We start from the raw sequence: 16,712 nt of genomic DNA, 5'->3' as shown, positions 1-16,712 counted from the left end.
ATGGGAGGGTTCAACCTGGCATGAAGCATCACTGTACTTACTTTCTTTTAATATGAACTTTCTTGGAGTAAGGCAGCGTAAAAGTGTTTGATTCTTACCCTCAGGAGGGTATAGAAAATGTATACTAAGAAAAACCAGGATCTCCAAGATTTTGCCTACACTAAAGAAAATTCCTGTATTGGGGCCCTGTGTTCCAATGAGCATACTTGTGGAAGAGGGACTGGAAGAGGGCCAACGTGGTCCCCATCTTCAAAAAAGGCAGGAAGGAGGACCCGGGAAACTATAGGCCGTTAGTCTCACCTCGATCCTAGGCAAGCTGTTCGAGAAAATTATGCTGGCACACATCCAGGAGGGGCCAGCAGGAGACTGCTTGCTTAGGGGCAACCAACATGGGTTCATCAGTGGAAGGTCCTGTCAGACCAACCTGGTGGCCTTTTACGATCAGATCACCAGATCGTTAGATGCAGGGGTAGCAGTGGATATAGTCTTCCTGGACTTCCGGAAGGCTTTTGACACTGTCTCTCACCCCGTTCTCATTAAGAAACTGGGGGAGGCTGTGGTGTAGACACCCACACAGTCAAATGGGTCGCCAACTGGCTGGAGGGCCGCACCCAGAGGGTGGTAGTGGATGGGTCCTTCTCAACCTGGAAGGACGTGGGCAGTGGGGTTCCGCGGGGCTTGGTCCTCGGGCCCGCACTGTTCAACATCTTCATCAGCGATTTGGATGAGGGGGTTAAAAGCACCCTGTTCAAATTTGCTGATGACACTAAGATGTGGGGGGACGTGGGTACATTGGAAGGATGCAACAGGCTACAATCAGACCTCGACAGGTTACAAGGGTGGGCGGACAAGAATAGGATGGGTTTCAACAGACAAGTGCAAGGTGATGCACCTTGGGAGGAACAACTGGCACCATACCTACAGGTTGGGGAACTCCCCTCTTATCAGCATGGAGGCGGAAAGGGATCTGGGGGTCATCATTGACTCCAAGATGAACATGGGCCGGCAGTGTGGAGAGGCAGTCAGGAAGGCCAACCGCACCTTGGCATGCATCCACAGATGCATCTTGAGCAGGTCCAAGGAGGTGATCCTCCCCCTCTATGCGGCACTGGTCAGGCCGCAGCTGGAGTACTGCATCCAATTCTGGGCGCCGCACTTCAAGAGGGATGTCGACAGCATGGAGAGGGTCCAGAGGAGGGCCACTCGTATGATCAGGGGACAGCAGGGCAGGCCCTATGAGGACAGGCTGCGGGACCTGAACCTGTTCAGCCTCCAAAAGAGAAGGCTGAGGGGGGATCTTGTGGCCTGTTATAAACTAGTCAGGGGGGATCAGCAGGCATTGGGGGAGTCCCTGTTCCCCCGAGCACCGCCAGGAGTGACCAGGAATAACGGTCACAAGCTGGCAGAGGGTAGATTTAGGTTAGATATCAGGAGGCGCGACTTCACAGTCAGGGTGGCTAGGGTCTGGAACCAGCTTCCAAGAGAAGTGGTGCAGGCTCCTACCCTGGGGGTGTTTAAGAGGAGGCTAGATGAACATCTTGCTGGGGTCATTTGACCCCAGTACTCTTTCCTGCCATGGCAGCGGGTCGGACTAGATGATCTGCTCAGGTCCCTTCCGACCCTACAAACTATGAAACTTCTGGTATGTCTGTCCATCATTTGTTTTACCTCTCATTGTGAATAATTTTGAAATTAGAATGGAAAACAGTTTGAAACTTTGAAAAATTTCTTGCAAGGTGAATTTGCTGTTTTCTGGCCAGCAGCAATAGCTGTTATTTATGAAGTGCCTTTTGATTAATATGTGTCCACATTTGGGGTTTATCTTACTTTAATGATACCATCTGTGTATATGTATGTTTCAGGCTATGACTTGTGGTTATTGAGTTGGTTCATTTTTGAGAGAGAATTCTCAGCAAACTGAGAGACTGGATAAATATGTAGAAATATTGCTGTTACACAAACGTAACATCACTGGAGCTGAGAAGCCATAGGGAATGAAACAGTAATACCTCCATGTCTTTTTAGAGCTAAACAGTTGGTCAGTCTTTTAGTGTGAATGTAATTAGAGGCTTAAAAACAGGAAAAGTTCCCACTATACTTCTGTTAGAGTAATGAGATAGATAAATAACAGAATGAATGAAAGTTAACAAATGTCTTGCAGGAAAAAAAGTTAAATCTGATCAGGGCAAAAGCATCCTTAATTACATTAAGTCCTAATTTACATCTCATTTCCCAGACAGGTCATGCAAAATGGCAGCAGAACAATCAAAGTTTCAAAATGTAGTAATCATATATTCAGGCAATAAGGCCATAAATTAAAGCCAGGATAAATGAAATCATGGATGGCGATGAAGATATTCTTTTTTCTTCAATTACATTTATTCTTTGAATAACTTGTAAGCCCACACACATACTGAGAGGCACAAGAGAACAAATTTTATGGTAATGCTGTTGAGTGCCAGATATTTATCTCCTTTTGAGTGGTGTAAACTGAGAGTGAGTCCATTAAGATCAGTGCAGTAAAACTGGTTTCACCAAGAAGGGAATTGGATTCCTAACCTGAGAATGGGATCTTAATTTTTTTTCTTTTCTTCTTTTGCTCTATAGGCTGTTCTTCAAGTACTCTTGCTTTCTAGTTGCAGTAAATGCAACAGTATGTATTTTTGACATTTCTTAAAGCCCCATGGGGTTGTACGAATGAGCGTGGTCTCATGTTGATTACCAAATCATGTTTTAAGTTTCTGCAGCCATTCGTATAGAGTCTTCAGTTGGCTTGGTATCAAACTGCCCTGGTTTTTGTATTGGATTCAATTTGCAGTACTTTTATACATTAGCCAAATTAACCCTACTGATATAGTCCTTCTTACTGTTTTTTCCCCTTAGATAACAGTCTCTCTTAGGAGAAGAGATTTTTTTTTTTTTAATGATGGGAAAGTGTTCATTATGGCAGTACTGGAAACAAGGTAGCAATAGGAAAAACAGTAGTCTTAAGGCATTGGTGATGGAGACAAACTGCTAAGTAAATGATAAATCTTGAAACTGTAAGTTTATGGCCTGAAGCCATAAAAGAGAGGAAAGTTTGCTGTAAATTCCAGGTAACCTAAAACTTCCTAGAATTCTGGGTGGATGGAGACCCTCTAGGGGAGACAGTTGTTTGCTGGAATCTGTGGTGAGTAAGAGGAACTGACTAGTGGGGCTGGGCCTTAATTAGAGGCTTATTTGCATGTCAGTTATGTGATAACGTGGCAAATGCTCTTAAAATTATAGTGACTTTTTAATTTTGTATGGATATTGGATGTTCAAGTGGACAGTGTCAAATATAGCTGTGATCAAGGTCACTGTAATCAAGACTGCAGTGGTTGGGCGAAAGAGCTCTGGGCACAACCAAGCAAGATGGAAAAAATGAGAGTGCAGGAATGCTTTTCTATGTGGGAACCACCTTGAAACTTTGTATGTAAATGGTCCCTTTGCAGACAAGAAATGAGACAGGCAGTTAGATGGACAATCAGGTGTCCTGGTCTTATTGGGCGCTTGTCCAGGTTGCATCTCTTCTGTTACCACGTTACACTTTTTCTGTTTCCATGTGACCAAAATTGTCTTTAAGTCACCTAAATCGTGTCTGCAGTTCCATGTTGTCAGCTGATTTTTATCATTTTAGGGGGGTTTTTGGTGGTAACTTAAAACACTTCTGACGTTTTATTTTTAGCTCCTGAATTTCTTCCATGAGTGGGTTTTTTTTATTGTTTTAACTTTTCAATGTGGATCTGACTTATGCCTGAAAATGTGAATTTTTTTTTCCCCCTGCTTTGCAACTATTACACCACCAGGTGCCACTTGGGTTCACTCATAAATCCATGGAAATCTATTGACTTTCTCTTGCAATGATTCAACTGGACACCAGGTGCTAATCTTGCACATTTTTACTGATTATTAATTTACTGGGTATTTCAGATTCATGAAAAATGAAATTGCAAAAAAAGACATGTTCTGCCTTTTCACATGCACTTTGCTTTTGGCTGTCCTCTTACCCACTGCCGCTTATCAGAGCCGGCCAACTTCAGCTTCATTCCACCCAGCCCCACAACTGATCCGGCCTACCTGCCTCCGACCAGGGGGTGGGGGTCCCCCAGTGGCCAATGGCTGAGCCAGCGATGAAACTGGTAGTGCACTTTTGGTCCCCCACAGCGATTCTGCCAGCAGGGGTGGTGGTGTTTCTCCATGGCTTATCTCGCTGCCTGGGGGAGGTCCCCCTCACTGCAGATCCCGCAACAGCCTATTGCTGCAGCTGCTTTTGGGAATGGCTGTAGTGATTGGCTGGCACTTGCAGTGGGGGCACTGGCACTCCCGCCTGTCCCCCCCTGCCCATCGCCTAAGCAGCGAGCACGGCTGGTCAGGAGGTGCACCGGTGTGAAAAACCCAAACACACTGCCTCATTAGAGAAGAAGGGGGGAACAAAATCAAAAGGGGGGAGACCATGGGCAGTTTTTCCTTTTCAACGTATTCAGATTGACTATACAGACATGCCGAAGAGTGCAAGATACCAACATCTTCTAGTTATTGTCGACCAACTCTCAAGTTAGCCGGAAGCAACTACCACTAGAAAAGCAGATGCTCGTTCGGTTGTGAAATTTCTCATGAAGGATATTATACCACACTTCGGAGTACCAGAAGTAATCAATTCTGATTGAGGGTCACACTTTACTGCAAAGATTTTGAAAGAAGTGTATCAATGCTTAGGAGTTGCTAGACAACTCTACACCCTGTATCATCCACAATCAGCTGGACAAGTGGAACGGATGAATCGAACTCTTAAGACTATGATAGCTAAGTATTGCAGAGAAACTGGACTTAAGTAGCCAGAGGTATTGCCAATAGTACTGTGGCACATTAGGCGTACCCCAAGGATGCCCCTAAGTTTGTCCCCGTTCAAAGTTCTTTTTAGTAGACCTGCTTTAGTCCCAAGAACGTATGTTCCTGCACATGCCAGCCTCTTGGATAGAGATGAAATGTTGTCTAGGTTTGTCCTTAGATTACAAATGGAGTTTAAAGAGAATAATACTCAGGCGCAACTTTTCCAGGACCCACCTTTGAGTTTACAAATACATGAATACAGACCGGGTGACTGAGTACTGGTTAAAAAGATACCACGAAATTCCCCTTTGAAACCTAGGTGAGAAAGGCCCTATCAGGTTTTGTTATGTACTTATTCTACTTTAAAGCTTGCAGGCAAAAGCAGCTGAATACACCATAGCCACGTGAAGAAGGCACTGAATCCGGACCCGGCATCTAAACCTGAGTGAAGATCAACGAATCAACTATTTACTGCATGAACAATACTACAGACCCCTGAACTGTTGTGGAGAATTATTGAGATCCTAGATCTCCGCAAGAACTTGTTGTATTCATTAGTAATTGTTCTAACTGTAGTAACTGTGTGTTGGCAGCCAGGATACTGTGACAAATTAAGGCAATCATGAGAAAGTCTACATCTTTGGGGCTATTAGTCTGTGCCTTACACCTGGGAATGTCTTTACCAATATATCCTCCCCCATTAAATTATAGTGTGGAATTGCACCCTAAGGAAAATTATTATCACCGATTCATTCAAAGTTTCAATTGTGCTTCTAATCTTTCACAGTGTTGGGTTTGTTCTCAGATTCCATTGACACAAGCACGAGGGTTTCCCCTTCTAAGATTGAGAACCAATATACAGCAGTTTGGAGACTACACCTTAGCTATTAAGTTGAAGAATTAGAAAGAGAAGGATAATTTAACAGCTTTAAGGTAGAATGAGGCCATTTTTAATAAGACCCAACTTCAAATGAATTGGACTATACAGTCTCAGGCGCCCCCTACTGTTCCCCAGCCAATTCTCTATAGACCTGTACATGAGTTTTGGTCCTTTTTCTGTTACTTTCAGAATGACACACATGGACCAGACGTGAGATGGGAGAAGAATTGTAATTTTTCATTATCTTGTCAAGCAAATATAACTATTTATGCTGGTAAAAGAATGCTTAGAGCTGAATTCTCTGATAATTACTGTAAAACTGGTCTTCCTTTAGTCATTCCGACAGGAATGTACTTTTTATGTGGAGGTAAAGCATACCTCTGGTTCCCACCCAACTGGACTAGGCAGTGTAGTCTTGGTTTTTTAGTACCTGGAGTATGAATTTTATCTCACCTACCTGCACGTGTTCGACCTAAGAGTATAAGTCATACTAGTTTGCCGTACATTAATAATGTATCTAGTGTTTTTAGTTCAGCTTCTCCGTAGTATAGAGCAGCTAAAGCTTTACAGGCCATTAATAGTGTAACTCTTTTCTTACAGGCATTTGTCAATGAGTCTGTTGAGGCCTTGAAGAATATCTCTCTAGAGTTATACTCACTCTGCCAGGTTGCTTTACAGAACCGCATGGTGCTCGACTATCTTTTGGCAGACCAGGGAAGTACCTGCGCAGTAATAGAGACCGAATGCTGCACCTAAATTCTGAACAAGAGTGAGTCTCTTCACGCCCACATCAACTCTGTTCAACAAGGCTGGACAAGCTTTAAACAAACTAAGGATTCAAACTCTAGTTCATTGTAAACTTAGGTGACTTCCTGGCTTCCTGACTTCAGCCTTATAGCAAAGAGAATCTTGTGTGTTTTTATCCTTGTGATAGTAATTTTTGTTGTACTGTTTGTTTCCCTACACAGTTAGATTGTTGGGTCTTCCTTTGATATCAGCATCCTTTCATTATTGCTGCTGAGTGGTAGCAGAATATGGGGGGTTTTCTTGCCAGCTATCTAGTAGAGTAGAAATCCAATGATATGAAGGCTATGTGCATCTAAGTGTAACTGTTTACACATACAGATACAGTGGCGATACGGAGAGGGTGCACGGGTATGCACGTGCACCCCCTGAGAGTGCTGGTGTACCCCCTGACCAGCCATGCTCACTGCTTAGGCGATGGGCAGGGGGAGCAGCTGGGAGTGTTGGTGCTCCCCCTGCAAGTACTGTCTGGGGAGTAGAGCACCGTTACACTCCCAGAAGTGGCTGTAGTGATCGGCTGTCAGCAGGATCAGCTGCAGGGGGATGGCCTCCACCCAGTCAGTGGGATTGGCCCCCCCAGTTGCTGACTAGTTGCTGGGAAGGCACGTTCCCCCCACCCCGACTAAGGTGGCACCAGTCACCCATGTATAGATACACTAGTCCTAGACCAGAGGAAATAACTAACAGCATGAAAGCTGTTTTATTTCCTTCAAAAATCTCAATGTGTACACCAGTGCCTGGCTCAAAAGAAACTTAATTGTCTCAGGAATGGCCCACCCAGGTATACGATAAAGGAGACTGAAAATATTCTACTGTCTGCCACAGTTTGTCTCAAAGCACCACTGAATGACAGAACTCACAGCAGTATACAATTTCTTCAAAACTTAAATGCTTTATTGCAGGGGCATCAAACTAGCCTCCTGCCCTGGGCCAGATTCAGGCCATGACAGTTCTTTGCAGGTTGGATCCAGCCTGGGTCACAGGGTGGCTCTGGTGGCAGCAGCTCTGACTTTCTCACCTGGGGCACAATGGTGGTAGCAGCTGTGGCTTCTGCTACATGCCGAATACTCCATGCTGTAGCTGCTGCTGTTGCCACATTCTTTGTGCTGTAGTGCAAGTGGATGGAGTACACTGTGGTGACAGCTCTGCCTTCAGTTCTGGAATGGGGCCTGCTTGCATGGAAGTGGCAGAGCCGTTGACCAAGGAGGTAAGGCCACTTTGGTGACAGATGAAGTGACTAGAAGGTAAGCAGGGCTGTATCAACCCACATTCACCCTTCAAGTGCTAGTCACCATGTCTACCAAGGCCCAAGCGCCTGAGATTCTGTGGCAAGAAACTCCTCTTAGCCATACCACTAACTTCTGGGCTAGGGACAGACTTTCAAAAAGCCTGTCCCTGAATTGATTCAATCTTTTCAGGTTAGTTTAACCTACCTAGGTTAAATCAGTTTTATAACCAGACAGACATCCCAAAAATGTAGGCACATGGTTGCAGTGGTCAGGCTAGGAACAAGGGTGGGGGTGGGCAGGGCACTACAGCAGCCCTCCCTTCCTTCCACAGCATGGAGCTGAGGGCAGCATGGGCAGGAGCCCTGATTATCCCAGCAGGGAATTGATAACAGTGTATATCACCCAATTAAAAAAACAACAGAGGGACATTATCAGCTACTTGTTGATTCTGCCTGTTAATTCAGCACCCACTGTAGCCAGCATATGGTCTGCTAGCTAATACACAGATACCTCCTTGGCAAGGCACAGGGGCGGGGGGGATATCTGTTTCGCAGGGAGTGGTGAAGTTGTGTGTGTGGGGGGGGAACTGCAGCCAGGGAGCAGAGGGGAGGGGTCAGCCTTGCTGTGGAGCAGAGAACCCTGCCCAGCTTACAGAACATGCTGGGATGCTGGGGGTGTCTGGTTTATCTTAAACCAGCAAGGGGTCTGGGACAGGCATTGCATAAACCAGTTTGAGCCAGATTGGTTAAGTCTGATACTACATTCAACCAGGTTTATCTCAAACTGGTTTTGACCATTTTGAAACTGGTTTATGTACACTGAACATCTGTTCTGTTACGGTTTAAACCAGTTTCTGATCACTTAAACTGGTCTGTCCCTTGCCCTGGTGGCCTGCTGGTAGCCTGGTGCATCAGATCTGGCCTGTAGGTTATATATTTGACCCCTTCTTTATTACATGCTTTAAAAACAAAAACAAACAAGCAAACAAGAAAAACTCCACTCTTGTAAGACTGTCCCAGCACTAGTGGATGACTTCTGTAAAACATGGAATAAGGACATATCTATATATAATGTGGGCCCAATCTAGGAGTACTGCAAGTCAAAGGTTCTGTGTAGATCAGTGATTCTTAACTAGGGTGCCATGAGATCCTTTTTATTGTGTTGTGGGGTGCCATGCAATGTCAGCTCTGTTTGGTGTACATGGTTCACATCATCATAAACATGATTCACAAGATAAAACCCAGATATTTCAAATAGCAATCCAGAATGCCAAACACATTCTGACCTGTTGTGCTCTTTGAGTTCATTGCAACAGAAGAATTGCTGGGGTTTTTTTTTTTTTTTTTGCTGTAGTCAGAAAATGAGTGAAAACAAAGAACCATCATTTTCCAAGGGGTGCCTTGAGTCTAAAAAAGTTGAGAACCACGGGTATAGATATATTGTTTTATCTTTGCAGAACACACTCCATTTTATGCTGGCAAAATTATCTGTGATGGCATGTGAATGAAATAAAGCAGAGATTGTAAAATACATGCCAGATTTTAAATCCCTCACTGTTAATACTGATGGGACAGTGAACAAAATAGATGTGGAAAAATTCGAGCCTACCATTATCAAAAAAAATCTATGTAACTCTCCTCAACAGAGTACCTGTGCACCTCACAAAATTAAAGAACTTACTCTTGCAGTATCCTTCCAAGGTTAGGGAAGCTACTACCCTTATTTTTTAGATAGACTGATTTCCTCATGGTCATATGGTAGCGATATTACAAATCAGACGGGTATCTTAGTACAAGTGTTTAGTATGGTAGTAAGGTTTCAGAACACCTGCTTAAAAATGTAATTAGGCAAATAAGTTCAGTGCCTCAACTTGATTCTGTGACATCATGAAATTTCTTGTTCTGCTAAATAACACTGCTGATTAATGCAACTTCACAGTTACTTTTCTTCTTGGGAAAATGTTCCTTTGTTAAAGTACCAAAAGATCTTGTCATTTATAAATATTATTTTCATATCTGTACTTGCTTTCCTAGAGCTTAATGACCTCATTTTTAAAGCATTTTCCCCTAACAATTGCTTCAGTCATTTTATGACCCTTAAAAAACAGAGTCTAAAAGCAAAAATACCTGCTCTTCCTTTTCAAAGGGTGTGAGCCTGTGAAATGGTGAACTGCTTTGAAGTCAGTAGAAGCTGACAGTTCTGATTACCTTGTAGGAGGTACTAAAATGTGGATAATGCAGCCTGTTACCATTAGCCAGAGGTCTTCATGTTACTAATAATTTTGGTTTATGTATTGTTACATATGTTATTATGGGATAATCAGATATCTACTGAAAATAGGTGAATGTTTTTATTAAGGTCTCACAGATTTAAAGGATGTTGATAGAAAAGAAACATGTTGGGGAAACCCTAAACAAAGCCCAATATCAGAACCTATAGATGTAACTGATGCTTTGATTTTTTGTTTCTCTTCACATTTATATAAGTATTAATTTGGGGGTGACTTCTTTTTGTGTGCAACTTCCATGAAACAATTTGAACCTGGACTACTTTCATCATTCATGTTTACAAGGATTCAGTTAAGATTTGTAAAGAGAGCAGTGATTGTACAGACACAGCACACTTGCTTTAGCTCAATTAGCCACCTCTGCATGGGTTCATTAAATTCTGCTTATCAGAATAGTGAAAGCTATTGGAAATAAAACATGAAAGGTAAGAAGGGGCAGACACAGAACTGGGTCATTTCAATAGAATTTTATTAATATAGGTAAATAACTTTCATAATGAAAGAAGGCTGGCATATGAAAATTTAATGATGACAGATGTGAATTCATCTGACTTTTAATCTTGTTCCCTTATTACTAAAATTAAAAAAAATTACAAATAAAATCTTATTATGGATTTGATGTTTTAATGGCTGGATAATTTGATTGATGTATTATGTGTAGTAAGACCAGGAAGGGAAGAATAAGCTAAAGTAAATTCAAAGCCAGCTGAGTGACCTGGAGAGGGTTTGTAATTTGTTTTGTGGTAAATGTTTTTGAAAGGCTCTGGACAGAGAACTGCCACATTTTTGATGGTGTTAGGATTGCAACATGGCAGTAATATGCAGAGGGCCAAATTTTGGGCCTTCTTGAGGGACTTTGGGGCAAAATAAATAAAGGAAGCAGGACAGGTTGTATAATAAATCTCAATAAATATGGTTGCAATGTGCAGAAAGAGGCTTCAAGGGATGCACCAGAGCAAAGGTGTAACTACATATTTTGGCACCCTGAGCAAAGCTTCCAGGGGAAAGTGGGTAGAGGGCTCCTTTATCACAAGTGGAACAGCCCTGTGCTCCCTCAGCCATGGGAGCTAGGCTGGAGAAGGCCTGCACTGCTGGGCTGTAAGAGTTGGGTACTAGGACACAGCAGGAGTGCACTGTGCTGCCTGGCCCTAGAAGCTGAGCTGAAGCAGCTCTCCTATGGCCAGGCAGTGCAGAGTCTTATCTGCATTGGGGACTCAAAAGTCCCCACTCATTGCTCCTCCCATGTCCCTGTACCTGGCTCCTATGGCTCCGCAGCATGGGGCTGCTTCAGTTTGGCTTCTTGGGCAGGGGGTGTAGGGCTGCTCCAGCTGTGGCAATGACTAGGTGGGGCAGGGGGTGGGGAGAGTCATCATTTTGGCATCACATTTAGGCTGGCACCCAGAACGGAAGCCCCCCTCCCCAAACTTATGTTACTCTCCCAGAGTATAGGACCTAGATCCTGTGGGATGAAGAGGGGTGTTTGTTTTGTGTACTGCAGGTTGAGTAATCACATAGGAAAGCTCCATGTTTCTAAACTTGAACTGGCTCCTTGTTGAGACCTATTTACAGAGGAATCTCAACCATCAATGGGCCTGATGCACGTTATTTGGAAGAAATGAGGCATATGTGCAGTATGGAGGACTAACAGGAGACCAAGCAACAGAAGGGAGTCAGCATCAGGGTGGAAGGGAGTCATCTCCCTCTGTCAACCATAGCACAAACTAGAAATAGAGATTGGATTGAAGTCCCATCTACATGAAAGAATGAGGCCCACACTGTTATGGGCTAATTATCCATGTTTTCCTTGTGTTGACTTCACCCTGTCTGTCCAGGCTGTTGTTATTCTGCTATTATATTTAGTTTAATCTCTGCTGCTGTCCTGAGCCTGGAGCTTCCTTGTAAGACCTGTGCCTTGGAGCAGCTTAGAGTGGTGTATTTTGCCATTGAGATGTATGGCTATTTGATGGCCATTTGAACAAGATGTGCTCTCTGGTATGTAATAGCCTTAGGTCCTTTGCTCTCCAGAGCATGTTGCCTATCTAAGTTGGACCTTTGTCCCTGAATCTCATGCATCACATGCACCTTAGTTGCAAAATGCACTTCTAATTTCTTATATTTCAGTTCTTTCCTCAGTGTTCCCCAGACACCACAGTTGCTGGGAGGTGTACCATAGTAATCTTCTGTGATCACATACATCCTATCATTAAACATGAGCCAGCCTGTTCTGACCTCTTACCAGGGTCTGAGTGGGATTATCTGAAGCCGTTGAGTCATCTTCTGCTGTTTACCATATTTTTCCTGTTTCATATAGGCTGTCACTTGGATATTTGTGTTTGGACAATGCTCCCTTGTTTCCTTTTTCTCTAATGAGACAGTGTGTTTGGTTTTTAAAGTGATATAAAAATCACGGTTCGTTTCTTTGGAGGCTCATGAATAATAATCCTTCAGGCACACATTGTTAGTAACACAAAAGGTGTATTTGCAAATAGGGTCAGAGCGAAGACAAAAGACTACACTCTGCCCGCGGGGACAACTTCTCAGCAGGCTTTATCCCCTCTCTCCTGAGCACGTGTGCAGAAGCAGGAACTCTTACAACTCATTTCCGGTTCATACAAACATATATGAAATGACATCACGTCATCCGTCACATGTGCATTATAATTAACTACTTAAGTATGCGGGGCGGATAGGCTTATATGCATTAGCTAATTACGCCTGCTCAGAAAGCTCTTTAGGTTACCAAAAGTTCAAACTCTCCCTGTCTTCAAGGACAGGATCATTAAAAATTGCAATGACTCTTATCTACCCAAGAAAATGAAGAAAGCATGAAAGGGAGGGTGATTTAGTGTAACAAAGAGATAGTAAATTTGCAAAACAAAGAGAGTGATACCTTAATACAAAGAGCCCTTAGTAGCTTCTCCTCCACCTCCCCCCTCCCACCAGGGAGAGCTGTCAGCTGTGCTGTTCTAACAACACTATTCATAAAGCATTTTTAATAATATTCTAACAAAAGTGTGGAATTCATTTTTCTAATTATACACCCAGTGTTTAGCACAATATAGAGAGTAGGTTTGTGCTTCCTTTTTTGTGCAAAACTTTTCTGTCTGGACATTGTGCATTCTGTGCTGCCCATTTGCTCTGTTCCTACGTACCACTTTATTTGCCTGTTAATCTTACACTCTTCCCCGTGGGACTTACTAGACAGGCAACTGCTGCCCTACATAACATGTTAGGCCTGTGATTTTTAACCACGGTGCCATGAGGTCCTTTAAGGGTGTGATAGGATGCTGTTCTGTATAAATGCTATTAAGCGTTCAAACACCTGCACATGGTAAACTCGGACATTTCAAATACGAATCAGTAGTTTCAAAAGCATTCTGACCTATTGAAGTCTCTCCAAGTTCTTTGAAACAGGAATTGCTCTAGTATTTTTCCATAATCAAAAAATGAGTGAAAGCTAAAGAGGTGACATTTCCAAGGGGTCAAACAAGGTTGAGAGCCACTGTTCTAGGAGGCAACAAAACAAAACAGAGAAGTGATGGATTTTGAAATCCGGCTATTCCTCATTTCATTTGGTTATAATTACTCAGTTTAAGAGTCGCATTCAAGTCTCAGTTTTAAGTGGAGGAAATTTTATAGTCTTTTTATGCTTGCTGAAAAAAATCTCCACCTGTAGCTCTGATTGACAGTTTTCCCGGTTTTGATGCTAGGTGCAGATGATGTTTTATTTATCCAAAATCAACAGAATAATGCAGTTCAAAGACTCCGAGGATACAAGTAATTCTGTGTGGAAGTTGATATGTATAAAGCTGTTCAAAAGTTAAATTTTCCTTCTAAACAGAAGGTCATTAGAGTAAAACCGCAAGATCAGTGACTGCTCGTGCTGCATTTCTACTATTTAAAATTATATCAATCACCTATTTTCTTTCATGCAGAGAAATACTGCAATAACATTCTTTAGATGGAAAGCCACACTTTGGTTCCATTAAAACCATTAAAATGAAAGGAGGTACAAGAACACCCCTCCTAAATGATTTCTGGAGCTTTTCCAAGGAGGCAAGGATAAATGAACCCATTAACAACTACAAGTAAAAACAAATCTTTTCTTCAGAATGATATTTATTTATTTATTTTTTACCATGGTGCCTAGCATTTGATGGGCACCCCAAATTTCCATTGTTCAGAAGATACAACTGCACACAATAGTATGGGGTTTGTTCCCTGCCAAGACACTAATCAGCTGGCTGTCTTGCCTGAGTGGGTAGTTTCAGATAAATCATTAATAATACAAAACACAGTGATTTACAAGGGATGTGTCACCATTTTTTAAATTTTTGACTGGTAATACCTGTAGGCAAATGGTGCAAAAGCCCTTCAATATGACAGTCAGTATGATGATTGGAACATTTGCAAATCTGTTCATGCTTCCCTAGAATTCGACACTGTTCAGGATTAACAGGGTACAATCCCTAGCAGTGGTTACAAGTCCCTGGAGGCCCTCCAGATTCCCCCTTTTTACCCTGCTCACTCTGGAAACTGTGTCCCCTTCATTCATCCACCATGTCTTGATGTCCCTTATGGTTATGAAAAGGGAGGCTGCCCCAGGGCTTCCCAGACCTAGTCTTGCTCTAAGGAACACTTGGAAGTGGTGGTACCTTACCTTAAAAGCTAATTGCACATCTCCGCATCTCTCCTACACCATGCCTGATCCCTTGCAGATTTTGAGTCACCAATTGGGTGGGACACTTCTTCCTTTGGCTCAGGCCACTCCAGGTCTTTCCTTTCCCCCCCTTTTTATTGGGGTTTTAGCCTTCCTGGCTTCCATCTCTCTACTGTGGCTGATCCCACTTCTCTAGGCCCCCCATAAGAGACTATGAGCCCCCCTGTAAGATTTGAAAATCATAACCTGGGGGGTCTCCAATTTTATTAGGGCATTGTGATAGGCAGCCCAATTTTTTTTGCAACCCCCTGCAAGAGTCAGTGTAATTTGAATCCTGCCCGGGTCTGGCCTGAGCCCTTTCCTGGTCATGTGATGCCTCAGCTGACCTGACTACAGGGCTGTCCTTTAGCCCTGCTCGCCACTGGCTGGGCTCTCAAAACTCTGCCCTTAATGGGGTTGCATTGCTCCTCAGGAGCAGGGCCAGTGTTCTCTGTTACAAGGACAAACAGGAGAATGAAAATAGAAGTGTGACTGGATTTGAGGTAGGCCACAACTTTAACATTAAACAAGAGGTGCTTACTGTTAGACCCTGACTCCATGCGGTGCCCAATGACTAGGGAGACGGTGATCCAATTGTTCATGGATCCTGTTACTTATTAGCCAGAGCAAGCAGGGAGCAAACACCAGCACACATTGCTCGCAACAGCTAATGGAGACAGCTTCAGGCAAAGGTCCCTCACAGACACAGAGCCCGTGACCTGGGGGACCTGCATTGAACATTAGTTCTTTTCACATTTTATACACCTTGGTTCATGCTCTTTAACATTCACTCCACTTTCGTCTTTCCTTTTGTTCCACTCATTTCTCCTCCTATCTCAAGCTCCACCTCTGTTTACTGTTTACATCATTAGTGTGGGATTGCCTGTGCATTTCACTAACTTACGTGCCTCTCTGCTAAGAGCGCATGCATAAGACTTTGACCCCCAGCTTCCTCCGGTCACTTGCTGGTTCTTTCTGGTTTCTTGCTGACTCCTTCATTTCCAAGGTCTTGCTTCTGCTTTATCTCCTGACCATAGCTGGTGGGCTGCATCTTGTTCTTTTTACACAGTGGGCTCTAACACTATGACCTTGTTAGAAAACTGCTTTCCTAAGCATTTGCAATGTTATTTTTAATGCATCATTCTGCTTTGTGGTCAGCAGCTTTTGCTGAGACACAGATTAAAGCCTTGCTTCAGCTGCAAATCCAGTGCTCCCCAAGATCCAAATATTGTCACCCTAACACTCCCTCACAGAATTAATGTAGACAGCAAAAGGGAAACCCAGTCAGTTCTCCAGAGGTCATCACTATCCCTGCACAATACACCCCTTGGGCCTGGCAAGGTAGATGGTACTTTTGTGTTGCTCAGAAGGAGGACTGACCTTTGCCTATCATTGATGATGAGTGAGAGGGTGTCTAGGTTACTCTCCAGCATAGGACTGAGCTAGGAACTGGAGGACAGTACCATAGGGACATTTTTCATTGGCATGAATATGCAGCTGAATATTAACTGGATGCTTGGTGTTATTATAGCACTACTAGTGCCTCTCCATTTTATATAAGTCTCGATAAATGTCAAGGGTTAGGACTTTTTTGACTTGCCAGGGAAATTAGGTATGCTGTTTGCACAGGAAGGCCCTGGCTTTCCTTAGGATTCTGTTATTTTACTTTTTGTTCCTAATCTTTGTACAAATTTTGGGAATTAATAAAATCACATTACATTACTACTTCTACTACACAGACTAAAATATTGTCAACCTAACACTTACCTTCAGTCCTAAGATAGCAGGCATTGATGGGTGTAGAAGAGTGTGGTGGACTTTCTAGGCTTTGTTCAGCTATCTGCTATCTGGGCTTAGGAAACTGTGAATGTGATTGGTGGGGCAAAACCCACCAATCAGAGACAGGCAGGGGAGGAGCCAGGAGGAGAGTCAACTCCTCCTCTACTTCAAAGGGGGGGGAAC

Source organism: Crocodylus siamensis, chromosome 2, assembly GCF_052110815.1.
Source record: "Crocodylus siamensis isolate JL-2025a chromosome 2, ASM5211081v1, whole genome shotgun sequence".
In the NCBI taxonomy this organism is placed as follows: Eukaryota; Metazoa; Chordata; order Crocodylia; family Crocodylidae; genus Crocodylus; species Crocodylus siamensis.
The sequence above is the reverse complement of the archived record's forward strand: the minus strand, read 5'-3'. Positions refer to the sequence as shown.